The sequence below is a fragment of the Piliocolobus tephrosceles genome, chromosome 4, assembly GCF_002776525.5.
Source record: "Piliocolobus tephrosceles isolate RC106 chromosome 4, ASM277652v3, whole genome shotgun sequence".
NCBI lineage: Eukaryota > Metazoa > Chordata > Mammalia > Primates > Cercopithecidae > Piliocolobus > Piliocolobus tephrosceles.
In genome coordinates, this window is record NC_045437.1 from 18027291 (window position 1) to 18043096 (window position 15806).

General features: G+C 48.3%; 1 long non-coding RNA gene across 3 annotated transcripts; it reads left to right on the forward strand.

The window, feature by feature from the left end:
- The first annotated feature begins 474 nt into the window (after nucleotides 1–474).
- Nucleotides 475–15527, forward strand: LOC111546716. Of its 3 annotated transcripts, XR_003309859.2 has the most exons (6): nucleotides 475–721; nucleotides 3875–5106; nucleotides 6023–6131; nucleotides 11115–11380; nucleotides 14877–15020; nucleotides 15398–15527. It is a non-coding gene; the product is annotated as an uncharacterized LOC111546716 (long non-coding RNA). The 3 variants fall into 3 exon arrangements; XR_003309857.1 differs by lacking the exon at nucleotides 475–721 and having other exon boundaries at nucleotides 760–5106; XR_003309858.1 differs by lacking the exon at nucleotides 475–721 and having other exon boundaries at nucleotides 760–4949.
- Nucleotides 15528–15806: the final 279 nt, after the last annotated feature.

Genomic DNA, 15806 nt, shown 5'->3' on the forward strand with positions numbered 1-15806 from the left:
TGCAAAGGGGAGGACACTGGAGACAGCCTAGCTGGGTTTGCGCAACTGTGGGGGGACCTGGAGCTCAGGCACTCAGTGACTCCCCAAGGTAAGGGGCTCTGATCGTGACACACCCAGGAGAAGTCGGATGTCACGTCTGTGGGTTGCATGGAGCCGGGGTGCCCGGGAGCACCTGGACTGCATGGCTTTTGGGCTCCCCTGGTTAAAACCAGTGAGCAAAGGCAGGTGGCTATGTGTAGACACAGAGCTGGGCCATCCAAGCCCGAGTTTGCCAAAGCCTCACAGTAGACAGGGGCAGGCCTTATTAGTTCTGCTTTACAGATGGGATAGTGAGTCTGGGAACCCGGAAGGGACTGGCCAGAGCTGCCCAGGTGACCGCAGGGGCCTGGAGGCAAGCCAGGTGCTGCCTGGGCTCTGCATACCTGCTCCTGAGGGGCCTGTGCCTGACTGCCCCAGGGAGCCACGTCCTCACACCTGCCCCTTTGGCCTACACCCCAGGGGACCGGCTGAAAGAGCACGTGGCCTACTACTGGCTGGCCGCCCTGCACCACCGGCTGGGCCATGGCAAGCTGGCAGAGCTCTTCTACCTCAAGGCCCTGTAGCTCTGCAACTCACCGCTGGAGTTCGACGAGGAGACCCTCTACTACGTGAAGGTGTACCTGGTGCTCGGTGACATCATCGTCAATAACCTGAAGTTTGGTGGAGAGGGACAGGGCTGAAGGTGGGTGGGGAGGGGCAGGGCTCTGGGTGTTCCTGGCCCCCTTGGAGTGGGATCTCCACCCAGACCCCAGGGGTCTGGGTTCCAGCCTTCCTTAAAAATGGCCCAGTGGCTTCTCTGGAGCTCTGCACCCAGCTAGAGGAGCCGGCAAGGTTAGCAGATACAACCCAGCTCCCAAGCTGGCCAGGCCCCACCCTCAAGAACTCAGTCTCAACCAGGGAGGCTGACACATGAGTGGGCAATGGTGGCTTCTGGGTAAAGAAGGGGGATTGTAGTCAGGGGGACCCTCCTGGAGGAGGTGACACCAAACTGAGTCTTAACAGTCAAGTGTCAAGTTACATTTAACAAAGAAAACAGGGTCGGGAGAAGGACATTTTGGAGGACAGCATCATCCTCACATTGAATCCATGATGCAAGATCCAACCCAAATCCCGGTGCCTCCTCTAGGAAGCCTGCCCAGGGTGCCAGCCTGCACTGAACAACTCCTTCCTGGAGTCCCGAGACACCTGGAATCTTCACATCACACAGGAAGGGTAGGGTGGGACCGGTGTCTTACCATTGGGTTCACAGACAAGGGAACCCCAGCTCACGGCAGGTGCAGTGGGGCGGGGCCCCAGCCAGCCAGGCTGAGACCTTGCTGGGTCAGGTCTGTCTCGAGGGGAGGTGCTGTGCTCCCTCTGCCCCTAGCCCTGCAGGGGTGGAGAGCTGGGACTGGCAGACTCAGACCTGGGGTGTCTCCACCCTCTGCCCAGCAGGCACCAGCTCCTCCTCGGCATCGCACCGGCACCGTGTCCGTGCTCCTTATGGGCTGAGGGGCCAGGGCGCTCCAGTCCAGGGACCGAGATCTTGGGGGCCTTAGAACAACATGAGGAGCTGGGGCAGCCCTAAGACCCTGCCCCGTATCCCTCACCACAGACCTGGGGCTGCCTGGGAGGCCCCCTCCCAGTGCTAGCGACACCTGGTGGTCAGAAGCTGTCCCTGTGGCCTCCCAAGTCCCAGCCAGACAGGGAGGTGCCAGGTGTCAGGCCCAGAGGGACGCTGCTCACCGCTCAGGGGCTCGCCTGGGACCAAGGGACAGGCCTCCCAGAAGTGGCCCTTTATCTCTCTTGGTCAAGCCTGCCGCCCACTCCGCCTGCCCAGGAGGAAGGAAACGGCCAAGTAGTACCTGAGAGGCCAAAGTCCATGGTTGGGGTCGAGGGGCAGAGGCCTCCTTCACCTCCTTCTCAAGCACAGCCCTCTGGGCCTCATCGTGAAGGTGCTGTCAGCCCAGGCCAGCTTCCCACAGGGAGGCCCTCTCGGAATTCCCCAAGGGCGGCTGTCTTTCCAAGGCCACACCCTCCTCCTTGTATAGGAGGCTCTGGACCTGGGGCCCAGAGGAGTGGGAGAGAAAGCTGGGCTGGATGGGGCCTGGAAGGCTGGCAGAGAGGCAGGGGTAAATGGGCATCCTTGCCGATTGCCTCTAAAATGAGGTCCCCTTTAGTCTACACGTGAGAGTGAGCCCTGGAATAGGGTGGATTAGGTGTGTCCTGGCTCAGCCTGCCACTCACTAGCTGCTGCACACACTACAGGCACATGGAAATGCACACGCAAATGCACACAGACACAGGCACACGCACATACAGGCGCGCACACAGACACACACAGGCACGCACACACAGGGACACGCACAGTCAGGCACACATACAGGCGCGCACACACACACAGGCACACAAACACGCACAAGCACACGCAGAGACATATGCTTTTTCTGGCTGCTTCCTGTGTAGTTAGGAAGCCCCCACCCCTTCAGGAAGCCCTTGCCTCCCACCCCCGGCTGAGTCAGGGGCCTCCTGGGCCCCCCACAGGCTCCTGGGCTTCCCTCTGCCCCAGCCCGGGCCACCTTTGTGGTCAGTGTTCAGTCCCAGGTCCCTCAGACTGGGAGCAAGGATGTTAGGCTCAGCCATGCACCCAGCACAGAGTCCAGTGTTCGGCTGGGCCGGGGGGCATCGGATGAGCAGTTGCGGTGACTCGGGACCTTCTCACGCCCCTGCTCCGTGTGTGCCACAAAATCCCAGGGTGGCTGTACGGTTCCTACTTTATTAGGAGTAATATCATCCATTCACCCCCTGGATAAGAGGAACCATATCACTGAAGAGGTGTCCACCCCCTTCGATATTGTCAGCCATGTCATCCTCTTCCCGCCTGGATATTAGGAAGGATACCCAGGGGTTGGGAGCGGTGTACACCCACTGCGATCTCGAAAGTAAAATCAGCCGTTTTCCCGTGGATATTAGGAACTATATCACAGGTGTGTGTGCACCTTCTGGGATATTGGGAGTACTATCAGCTGGGATTTTGTCCTTAATAACCACAGAGGAGAGGTGATATTACTACCAATATTGCAAGGGGTGTACACCCTCCTGTGATATTGTTTCTTATATCCAGGAAAGGAGAAGATTGTCTTAGTACCAATATTGAAGGGATGGACAGCCCCCATGGGATATTGTTCTAAAGATACAAGTTGAAAGAGGATGAGCTTCCATCCAGTATAACAAGGGGTGTACACCCCGCCTGTGATATGAATCGTAAAACCTAGAAGAAGAGAGAATGACATTGCTTCCAAAAACACACGTGGTGTACACCCACCCTGTGATATTGTTCCTGTCATCTAAAGGAAGAGATGATGATACTACTCCCACTACCGGAGAAGGTACACACCCCCCTGTGATATTGTTCCTCATAACTTGTGGGGGAGAGCGTGATATTACTTCCAATATGACAGTGGCTTGACACCCAGTCTGTGATATTGCTCCTCATTTCCAGTAGGTAAAGTATGATGTGTCTGCCGAGAGAGTAGTAGGTGCACAGCTGCCCTGTGATGTGTCTCCGAATATTCAGGGAAACACAGGAGGACATTACCCCAAATCTCCCAAAAGGTATACACCTATTGTGTGATATGGTTCCTAATATCCGGAAGTGCAGAGATTGGTATTCGTTCTCCTGTCGCAGGCTGTATACATGCATCCGGTGAAATTGTTCCTAATATCCTGAACAAAAGAGACTGCTAATAATGGACACACATTGCAGGGGGGAGTAATTGGCTCTTATGATCCACATCGCAGGGGGTGAGGCACTCCCCACGATATGGGGAGTAATAGCAACCCCCTCTCCCCCCAGGCTATTACGATCCACATCGCAGGGCAGTTCAGGACACCAGCCCTGCCCCAACCTTGACCCAGACAGTGGGTATCATGGGACCACCTCAGGGTGGGTGGCAGCTCAGCTCGAAGGTATCCCTGCTGCCAAAGACCAACTGTTCCTGCTAGTTTGAATCTGGCCACAGGGTCTCTGTTGGTGAGACAGGTGACCATGAGGCAGACACCCTGAAATCTAGCACGACAGAGCTCAACGTCCCCATGAGAGGCACCATGGCACGCAGACTTTGCAGACATACTAGCGAAGGCCACAGCAGGTCCTGAGTGAGGAACAAGCTGACCAAGATCCTGGGGTCCTGCCACACAACCTTTAAACCAGGGACTGGAAACTGTTTCCCTAAAGAGCCAAGAATCAGTATTTTCAGCTTTGCCAACTGATCTTTGTCTCAAGGACGCAACTCTGCCATGGCTGCACCACAGCAGCCTTCTGCAGGTGGCCTGTGAAGAGATGGGCATGACTGCACCCCCATCAAACTTTACTTATGGATGTGGAAACTTCTCAGTGTCATGAAGTGTTAGTTTATTTGTTCAACCATTTGGAAACATAAAATCCATTCTTGATTCACGGGCCACAAGAGCAGGCAGGGACAGGCTGCCCCTGGCCGACCTCTGGAATGAGCTTAGAGAAGGACATGACAGGCTGGGCCAGCGCAGCCTCCTCACAGCAGATTCGCTGCAGGAGGGTCCTTCTTAGCAGCCACTTCTCATCCTTCATCTTGGCTTCAGATGCAGTTCAGGTGGAGAAAGAGAGAACAGAACTGGCCTCAGCAACAAGGAGGAAGGAGATGCAGGGTCAAGTAGCCACGTGGATCCATCACACTCAACACTCACACCAAGCGGAGCACAGGCAGGACCAGCCCGGGGGCGCCAAAGTGGAGGCTCTCTGGGATGAGAGACCTCTGGCTGGGCAAGATTCTCTACCTAAAACTCATATAGAAGATCTACACGGCAGTAGTTACAGAAAACACACACTAAGAAAGAGCCCAAGATGAAAACAGCACACCAAGCTTGGCCAACCGGCTCTCACAAGCCAGTAGGTAAGAAAGCCCAGGAGAGCCCACCAGAGGAGCTGGGGGTGGGTTCCTGCCTGCAGGGGGCCTGGGACATCCCATTCCCACAGACGAGGACCCATGTTTTGGGGAGGAAGCTGTCAGAGTCACCAGTGAGCTGTTCAGAGCTGGAGCCACAGAGCAGGTGAGGAGCCCTGGCCACGTCCCCGTGCGGGCTGAGAAGCTGGGGTAGGGGCACACCCCCAGGGGCACATGCAAACAGGGGACCACGGGCCCTCCTCCTGCCCAGAGGATACTCAGTTCCCAAGGGACCACCAAAGTCTGGAACCCAGGGACACACCCCCTGACCCACATGCCCAGGCCTCCTGGACCAGGCAATGTCCAGTACAGGCAGGCAGTCTGGGCTTGGGGCCAGGACAGGGGTGGATGCTCCTGCTAGGCAGGCCTCCTTCTCCCTACCAGCTGGGCTGGTTGCACTGTAGTTTTGTTCTGGCAACATATTGCTGCCCACTTTGGCCACACCAGTCCCCGGCTCCCTGGCTAGGCCCAGTGCTGTCCAACCCACCTACACAGGTCCCACACACCCAGTGTCCACCAGGCTCCCGTCAGCCAGGAGGACCCATGCTCACCACCTGAAGTGTCGGTGGGAACCTGCATCCCACAGGGACCCACAGTTCAGGGCCAACCTCCATGGGGGCCTCTTGGTTGTGGTGGCAGGGGCGAGGGGGAGTTGACCTCCAGCCCTCCCATCCTGGCCACTGTAGAGGACTATCTGCTTTTACAACTGAGCAGGCCATTCCCCCATTAACATTATAGTCCCGCTCTTACAAACGAAGCTGGGCATTCCTCCTCTGCAAACAGGGAGGACAAAGGAGCCTACAAGACTGGCCTCAGTTGCAAATAGCAGACCCTGTGGGCTTGTTTATATGTAAACATCTTGGAAATTCAGAAAGTCAGGGAAAGATCAGAGAAACAAGGTGTCTGGTGACTTGCTAACATTCCACAAAGGACGGTATAAAATAAAGCAGAGCGTGTCATTCGGGGCGGCCGCCACGTTTGTCTCGTCTTGTGTTGTCTTGTGTGTTCATTCCTTTGTTCAGGAAACACGCGGACCCCAACATCTGGCGCAGTGAGCAGGGTCCGTGGCTCCACGAGAGCAAGGAACCGGAGGGGGAACACCCCGGGCAGGCGCGGGAAGACGGCGGGCAGGTAAATAAATAAGAAGGGGGACCCACGGGAAAATTATGGGGAATTCCACCTCTCTGGCCTCGGAATATTTGCAGTTACTCCAGGGACTGTTGATGTCCATAGGAGTAGAAGTTAATTAAGGAACATAAGACTGAAGCGATTGTTTGCCCATGTTGAACGAAATTGTTATTGGTTTCAATATCAAACCAAAGTGCAATTAAATCGAAAGGAATGGTTACAAGTGGTTAAAGTCTTGCGTCGAGCTCATCAGCGAGGGCAAATGATGCCTCTGACTTTGTGGACTTTGTGTAGTTCCATTACTCAGGCATTAGAGTTATTTGAAACTGACTCAGAGCGTGGCAATACTGCCACAGGAGGTGAGGCATCTGAAGCTTTAGAGAGGAATGATCCTAGAGAGAAACATATTTACGCCCTGGTTGCTGAGGACAAGGAATTGGAAGAAGAGCTAATGCCTCCTTCATCTGAAGGAAATTCTGATTTGCAGTGTATTTTAGAGATGTTACAACAGTTGTTAAAATTGATTGCTAGGTGCCGCTGCTCCTGTTTCTGCTATCTCTCCACCACGAGCCTTCCCTGTTACCTTGAAAAAGATTTCCCTTTGCTTCCACCTCCAACCTCTTTGCCTATGTCAGGTCAGGTTTTCTCTGTGCCTTTTCCTCCTGTAGGAGAAAAGAAGGAATTGAAGGAAAAGGATGATTTCGAGGAATTAAAATTATTCCCAATAACACGGGCTGCTTTCGGCCCCAATGCTCAGTTCCCAAACGGTGGCCAGAATGTGACTTTTACAGCCCTACAATTTAAATTTTTGAAAGAAATGAAAGCTGCAATTTCTAATTATGGACCTCAGTCACCGTTTGTTCTTGGCCTTCTCGATTCCTTCTCTTCAGAACATATGATGATTCCTATTGACTGGGAAACGTTGGGACAGGCTGTCCTTGATCGTTCGCAATGGCTTCAATTAAAAAGTTGGTGGTGGGAGGAAGCAAGAGTACAAGCTAGAAAAAATGCTACCCAAAATCCCCCAGGACCTACTGAAGAGCAGCTTACCGGTTCAGGACAATACGCCACTCTTAATGCTCAGGCAGGCCTAGATGATATTGCTCTCACTCAGATTAAAGCCTTGTTTATAAAAGCGTGGACTAAGGTTGGAATAGAGGGTAAAACTTCTTTATCTTTTGTAAAGATCTTACAAGGAGCCACTGAGCTGTATCCAGATTTTGTAGCCTGTCTTCAAGATGCTGTATTAAAGACTGTAGGTTCAGGCCCTGCTGCTAAAATTCTTTTGGATACTCTGGCTTTTGAGAATGCTAATCCTGAGTGTCAAAAATTGCTGCGTCCTCTAAAGGCCGGTGGAGCTGATATAGATGAATACATTAGGGCTTGTGCACGTGTTGGAGGGGCCATTTATAATGCTCAATTGTTTGCTGGGGCACTTTCTAAGGCTTTAAGAGGCAGTTCTAAACAAGGTGTATGTTATCATTGTGGAAAACCTGGTCATTTTAAAAAGGAATGCAGGAAAAAACTAGGCTCTTCTGCCTCAAAAGAAAAAAGGTTACCTTCTGAGGTATGCAAACGATGTGGGAAAGGTCGACATTGGACAAATGAATGTCGGTCTATAACTGATAAGGGTGGAAACTTGTTGTCGCCCCTTCCGGGAAACGGGAGTTGGGGCCCGCAGGCTTGGGGCCCCAACAATTACAATGCAGGCCTACCACAATACCCTGTAAGCAATGGTTTACAACATCAAGGAGTGACTTCAAGTCCTCCTTAAGAGCATCACACCTGACCCCAGTTTCTCAGCTTTATGCAGCAACTAAGCAAAGCGCTGCTGCTGACTTAGCTATTACTCAGCCTTATACTCTGTCTCCTAATGGACGAATATATCAGTTAGCTACTGGAGTGTGTGGTCCTTTACCAAAGGGACATGTAGGACTTTTGTTAGGTCGAAGCAGCAGTGCTATGCGAGGATTAATGGTGGTCCCAGGAATTATTGATCCTGATTTTACTGATGAAATCCTTATTATGGTAGAAGTCTCACAATTTATGCACCTAGAGGCAGGGGAACGTATTGCACAATTGCTTTTATTGCTTTTTTTTTCCTTTTCTTATCTGGAGATGTGTCTCAACAAGAAGGTTTCGGTAGTACTGGGAAAACTGTTTTCTGGGAAACTTTAGTTTCTGATCAAAAACCTTTATGTTCATTGCAAATTAATGGGATACTTTTTGAGGGATTAGTCGACACAGGAGCGGATGTATCTATTATATGCTTGGCTCAATGGCCTGATCATTGGAAAAGGAAACAAGTATCGGTTACTGTATCCGGCCTAGGTACTGCTTCTATAGTCTACCAAAGTGTCGAGCCCCTGAGCTGTGTAGGACCTAAAGGACAACAAGGAAAAGTATGCTTTTATATTGTTCTCATTAATATTAACTTTTGGGGCCATAATCTTTTACAACAATTTGGTGCCTTTTTAAGCATTCCTCATATTTCTTCAGCTGCCAAAAATATGATGTTCAAAATGGGCTACAATCCTTTAAACTCTTAGCCACTGTCCACAAGCCTGTTTGGGTGGAACAGTGGCCATTATCTAAAGAAAAACTTAAGGCTTTAAAGAATTTAGTTAAGGAACAAATGGCCAAGGGGCATATTGAACCAGGTACTTCTACATGGAATTCCCCTGTGTTTGTCTTGTCATTAAAAAGAAAAGTGGAAAATGGCACTTATTAACTGATCTTAGAGCTGTAAATGCTTGTATTCAACCTATGAGGACTTTACAACCTGGGCTTCCTAATCCAACTCTTATCCCACAAAATTGGAAATTAATGGTTATAGATCTTAAAGATTTTTTTTTTTTTTTTTTTTTTTTTACTATCCTGTGACAATCCCAAGATTGTGACCCAAATATAATAATGGACAGCATACTCAAAGATATCAATGGAAAGTTCTTCCTCAAGGTATGCTTAATAGTCCAACTATTTGTCAAACTTTCGTAGGTCAAGTCCTTCAACCAGTTAGAGACAAATTTTCAGATTGTTATATCATTCACTATATTCATGATATTTTATATGCTGCAGAAACGAGAGACAAATTAATTGACTGTTACACATTTCTGCAAGCAGAGGTTGCCAACGCAGGACTAACAATAGCATCTAATAAGATCCAAACCTCTGATCCTTCTTATTATTTAGAGATGCAGATAAAAAATAGAAAAATTAAGCCACAAAAAATAAAAATAAAAAAAGATACATTAAAAACATTAAATAACTTTCAGAAATTTGCTAGGCAATATTAATTGGATTCGGCCAACTCTAGGCATTCCTACTTATGCCATGTCAAATTTGTTCTCTATCCTAAGAGGAGATCCAGACTTAAATAGTAAAAGAATATTTACCCCAAAGGCAACAAAAAAATTAAATTAGTGGAAGAAAAAATTCAGCCAGCGCAAATAAGTAGAATAGATTCTTTAGCCCCACTCCAACTTTTGATTTTTGCCACTACACATTCTCCAGCAGGCATCATTGTTCAAATACTGATCCTGTGGAGTGGTCATTCCTTCCTCACAGTACAATTAAGACTTTTACATTGTACTTAGATCAAATAGCTACATTAATTGGTCAGACAAGATTACAAATAATAAAATTGTGTGGAAATGATCCAGATAAAATAGTTGTTCCTTTAACCAAGGAACAAGTTAAACAAGCCTTTATCAATTTTGATGCATGGCAAATTGGCCTTGCTGATTTTGTGGGAATTATTGATAATCATTACCCAAAAACAAAAATCTTCCAGTTTTTAAAATTGACTACTTAGATTTTACCTAAAATTACCAGACATGAACCTTTAGAAAATGCTCTGACAGTATTTACTGATGGTTCCAGCAATGGAAAAGCAGCTTACACAGGGCCAAAAGAGCGAGTAATCAAAACTCAATATCAATCAGCTCAAAGGGCAGAGCTGGTTGCAGTCATTACAGTGTTAGAAGATTTTAATCAACCTGTTAATATTATATCAGATTCTACATATGTAGTACAGACTACAAGGGATGTTGAGACAGTTCTAATTAAATATAGCATGGATGATCAGTTAAACCAGCTGTTTAATTTGTTACAACAAACTGTAAGAAAAAGGAATTTCCCATTTTATATTACTCATATTCGAGCATACACAAATTTACCAGGACCTTTAACTAAAGCAAATAAACAAGCTAACTTACTGGTATCCTCTGCATTCATAAAAGCACAAGAACTTCATGCTCTGACTCATGTAAATGCAGCAGAGTTAAAAAAACAAATTTGATGTCACATGGAAACAGGCAAAAAAATATTGTACAACATTGTACCCAGTGTCAAGTACTACACCTGCCCACTCAAGAGGCAGGAGTTAATCCCAGAGGTCTGTGTCCTAATGCATTATGGCAAATGGATGTTACCCATGTACCTTCATTTGGAAAATTATCATAGGTTCATGTAACAGTTGATACTTATTCATATTTCATATGGGCAACATGCCAGACAGGAGAAAGTACTTCCCGTGTTAAAAAAAAACATTTATTATCTTGTTTTGCTGTAATGGGAGTTCCAGAAAAGATTAAAACTGACAAGGGACCAGGTTATTGTAGTAAAGTTTTCCAAAAATTCTTAAATCAGTGGAATATTACACATACAACAGAAATTCCTTATAATTCCCAAGGACAGGCCATAGTTGAAAGAACTAATAGAACACTCAAAACTCAGTTAGTTAAACAAAAAAAGGGGGGAAATGGGCGAGATTCTCCAATACATTAAATTCTGAAAGCCCTTTTTACTTTAAATTTTCTCAACCGTTGGCACCAATTACAGCAGTCTGCAGCGGTGAAACATTTTCAACAGCCTTTAGAAAAGCTGCAAAACAGTAATCTGTCGGTGTATTATCCTTCATTACAAGGGAAATATTTAAAAGGAAAGTTTCACAATGGGGCCGAGGCTATGCTCTTGTCTGTACAGGTGCCGGAGACAAGTGGTTTCCATCTCGACGGTTGAAACAGTGCCATGGCGAAGAGGAGCCGATCCGAAGAGTTCCTCAAGGAATTTCAGGAGCTAAATCTGAGTGCTCAGAGAACATTCACCTTCAGGACTGGGCGTGCGGAGCCCCCGACATGGGGTCAACTGAAAAAGCTTACTCAGAAAGCTGAAGGGGTCATTCAACAAGCGGGCAGCCCAAAACCCCACTGACTTTATTCCTGGCTATGCTGGCCATAGTAAATTGTCAGGTAACAGCTGGAGAATTTACATACTGGGCTTATATTCCTTTTCCACCCTTATATCAAGGTGTGGCCTGGGGAGACAGAGAAGTCCCAGTATTTACTAATGATACTGCTTGGATGTCATTGCCTTTTTTAAACCAGGATCCTAAATTAGACACTGGCACAGTAAATAGTTCATATCAATTTGGGGTTGAAGGGTTACCTATATGTCTTGGGAGTAGTCCACATTGTCTGCATCTTTCTCATGAGGCTTGGGCTGTTCGCTATAACTATAGTCATATCTCTGCCTTTACTATGATTATTGTGGCTCAAAGTTTTAAGTATAATCATACTGCAGTACTTAATGAAACTCTACCAACTACATTATATTTATGCCCTATCCCTAATGTGAACGGAGGTGTTTCCCAATTAGAGTGGACTAGGTGTAGAGGTAGTGGGCCATGATTAAAAGGAAAAGGTCGTAATTACCTTATCACAGATTGGAGTGTACATGGAGATTTTCAAACTAAATTTAGTCATGTCAACCTACGTTGGCATAAAGGTAATCACAGCATTTCTGCGGATGGCATTGAAACTATTATTTGGCATGATGGTGGTCTATCACCCCCTATGCTGCATTTGGCTAATACCTCACAAATACAAAGTTATATTTGGAAGTTGCTAGCTGCTGATAAACCAATGTTCACTTTCACGGGAAACATGTCCTTAAATCTTACTACTAATATTACTAATCCTTTCCATATATCTTTGCATCGAAATAGTTCTAAATATGTTATTGCATGTGTAAGAAAGCCTTACTTGTTGTTGACAGGAACTTTTAAATGGGATAATAATACAGGGGTAGTTAACTGTACAAACAATTGTACATTCTTAAGTTATATAAATACTACTTGGTGGAATAATAATTGGAATGAGTCTCATTCCGATTTATATATACTAAGAGCCAGAAAAGAAACCTGGCTACCTATAAACTTAACACGTACTTGGAGTGAATCTGCTGGGGTTACTCAAATCTACAAGGCTATGCAAGATCTTGTCCACCGCAGTTGGAGGATGGTTGGAATCATCGTGACCGCGGTGATAGGGCTTGTAGCAATTGCTTCCACCGCTGCTGTTGCTGGACTAGCTCTACACCAGAGTATACAAAATGCAGAATTTGTGCAACAGTGGCATGAACAATCACATTTGTTGTGGCAGCAGCAACGAGACATAGATGCTCATTTGACTGAGCAAGTGGATAATCTGGAACTAGCAGTTTCTTGGTTGGGAGATCAGCTAACAGTGTTGAATACACAAGCTTTGTTGAAATGTGATTGGAATACTACCCAATTTTGTATTACTCCTGTTCCTTTTAACAGCACTGTACATAATTGACAAAGAGACTTTTAATTGGTCATAATAATCTTTCCCTAAAAATACAAGAATTAACACAGAACATTTCTGAAACATTTCGCAATCAGTTACCATTGCTGACTGGTGCAGATCTGATGACTGGTATTGCACAAAGTTTGACGTCTTTGAACCCTATGAGCCCTGTAAAAACCTTACTGACCTCTATTTCTAGCAATGTATTGCTTGTTGTTCTTACTTTTGTCATTTTCACAGTCTGCTGGAGACGGTGCCAGAAGACAAACACCGAATCCCAGCAAGCTCAACATGTAATGATAGTTTTGAAAGAAATTCAAACTTGTAAATAAGGAAAGGGGAAATGTAGAGGACTATCTGCTTTTACAACTGAGCAGGCCATTCCCCCATTAACATTATAGTCCCGCTCTTGCAAACGAAGCTGGGCATTCCTCCTCTGCAAACAGGGAGGACAAAGGAGCCCACAAGACTGGCCTCAGTTGCAAATAGCAGGCCCTGGGGGCTTGTTTATATGTAAACATCTTGGAAATTCAGAAAGTCAGGGAAAGATCAGAGAAACAACAATGTGTCTGGTGACTTGCTAACATTCCACAAAGGATGGTATAAAATAAAGCAGAGCGTGTCATTCAGGGCGGCCGCCACGTTTGTCACGTCTTGTGTTGTCTTGTGTGTTCATTCCTTTGTTCAGGAAACACGCAGACCCCAACAGGCCACTGTGTTTTATGGGGATCATTCAGTCCTGGGAGATTCCTGGGGACCCCAGAAGGAAGAGAACAGGGTGGTCACGGCAGCCTCAGCCCCAGGCTCTGGGTCCAAGTGCAACAGTCTTCCAGTTCTGGTTTGATCTGGGCGGTAACAACAGGTCAAGTCATTCACACAAGTATTGGCTTCAATATAATGCATCAAGGGACTGTGGAGGACACAGATCAGCCTCCAGGCCGGTTACACCTGGTGACTTAGCCAGTGCAGGCTAGGGAGTGGAAAAGCTGACCCATGACCTCCCCACCTACCCTGCCCACCAGATGCCAGTAGCGGCCAGGGATCCCTGACTTCAGGCAGAGGCAGGCAGCACAGTTGCTGCCTCCTTTAATCCCATCCCAGGGCCCACAGGGTTTGGAGAAACCTGGGAGGGGCTGAGTTGGGAGAATCAGGCAGAGAGATGTCAAGTGAAGAATGTGAGGGACTGGATATGAGGGACACTAGGGCACAGGGCCTGCTTCCCCTGGGGAGGTGGCAGGGAGACAGATAGTAGCCAAGCCTCCGCAGGCACCACCCTGCTGCCAGGCACGTGTGGTGCCCATACCCACCCCAATGGCTGCAGGAAGGTTCTTCATCAACAAAAGGGGAGGACGCACCCACACCCACATAGGCATTGGTGCCCACACACGTCAGAGAAGAAAATTGCTGCTGTGCCCAAGGTGTGGGGAAAGGGGCAATGTCCCCTTCTTCCCCATGGTGGGACCAAAATTACCCGCCCCTGCCAGCACCCCCTCCCCCAACTCCACAAGCTGCTGACCTCCACACCAGTGCCATGCCAAGTGCCAGGAACACCTCAACGGTACATCCCAAAGGGTGCTATCCTGGAGTGGCTGTGCTGGGCAAGTGACACGTTTCCTAGTCACAGAGGTTTCCTTTCTTTACTGCTCAGCGGCCCTGTGCCTCGGTTTCCCCCACTGTGGCACAGTAAGGAAATCCCATCTTGAAGGCTAGGAACCCAGAAATGTCACCACACCTGGTGAAATGGGGGGTGAAACTCTCTGCCTTGGACCTCTTGCTCCAGGACTGATGTCCACTGGGACATGGCCAGGCCAGCATCCTGGGGAGGGCTGCATTCCTTGCCTGGGGAACCTTGCTCCCAGTTAGGGATCACTGGGGTTGAGGCCCCTAATGGATTGGGGGAGGCATAGGGTAGAATGGAGGTAGCCCCATTATACGGGCCTGTGTAGACCTCAGAAAACAAGCATTGAGTTCAGACTCTTGTCTGAAGCTGGCCACCTGAAAGTATTTGGGCTTTGGGGTGTGATGAGGGCCCGGGGTCAGGGAACAAAGTGTTCTGGTTTGGACACGCAGGAGGTTCTCTGCAGCTCTCTCTCAGGTACAGGGTATGTTGCTAAGTATATGCTTTTAAAAACCTTAGGAGGAGGGGGCACCCAGAAGGGGCCCTGAAGTCAAGGGCATCGTCCAACCTTTCTACCTCCCCAGCTGAAGACATGCTGGAGGACATTTCTCCAGTTTCATAACAAAGAAGAGAAAAAAGAAATCAAAAAGACCTGGAGGATAGGTAAGCTAATGAGGGCTGACTGGGATTACCCTGCCTGATCCTCAAAACAAGCCTTCCCTGTCTGTCCTCTGGGCCAGGTGAGGAAACAGGTCACAGTAGGACATTCAGACCCTGGACAGGCAGCTGGCAGCCTAAAGTCCTGGACGTGCAAACACATTTTGACTAAGGCACATCCTGCACAGCCCTAAATCCATTAAAACTTGAGTCAATACAGCACATGCTTCTGTGAGCACAGGGTTGGGTCTAGGGTTACAGATTGGCAGCATCTCAAGGCAGAAGAATTTTTCCTAGTACAGATCAAAATGGACTTTCTTATGTCTTCATCTTTCTCCATAGACACAATAACATTCCGATCTCTCTCTCTTTCCCCCACACAGGGAGTGTGACCACTGTATGTCAGCCACTGGGGGACAGGCTTCAGCTTACAACCACCTTCCAAATTCCACCCTCTCACCTTGGCAGAAGCTGGCCAGGAATTGGGGCCAATGGATGGGTGGGGTCTGCACGCAACACCGTATTCAGGTCCCCATGACGGCCTCACACAAAGGTGGTGGCCCTGCAGTTCCAGGTGCCACACACACGCCAGCCCCTGATCTTTGAGGAGGGGGAGCAGCAGAACCCGGGCACTGACCCCACAGTGCCACTCACACCCACAGACGATTCTCCACAGAGGCATCAGGTCTCGGTCCTGGCCACCTCCCCCTGCAGGGCCTCAGCTGTTTCCTGGGACTCACATGGTCCTTCCTCACATGCAGCTCTGGTAAGATGCATTGATCTGTACCCAGG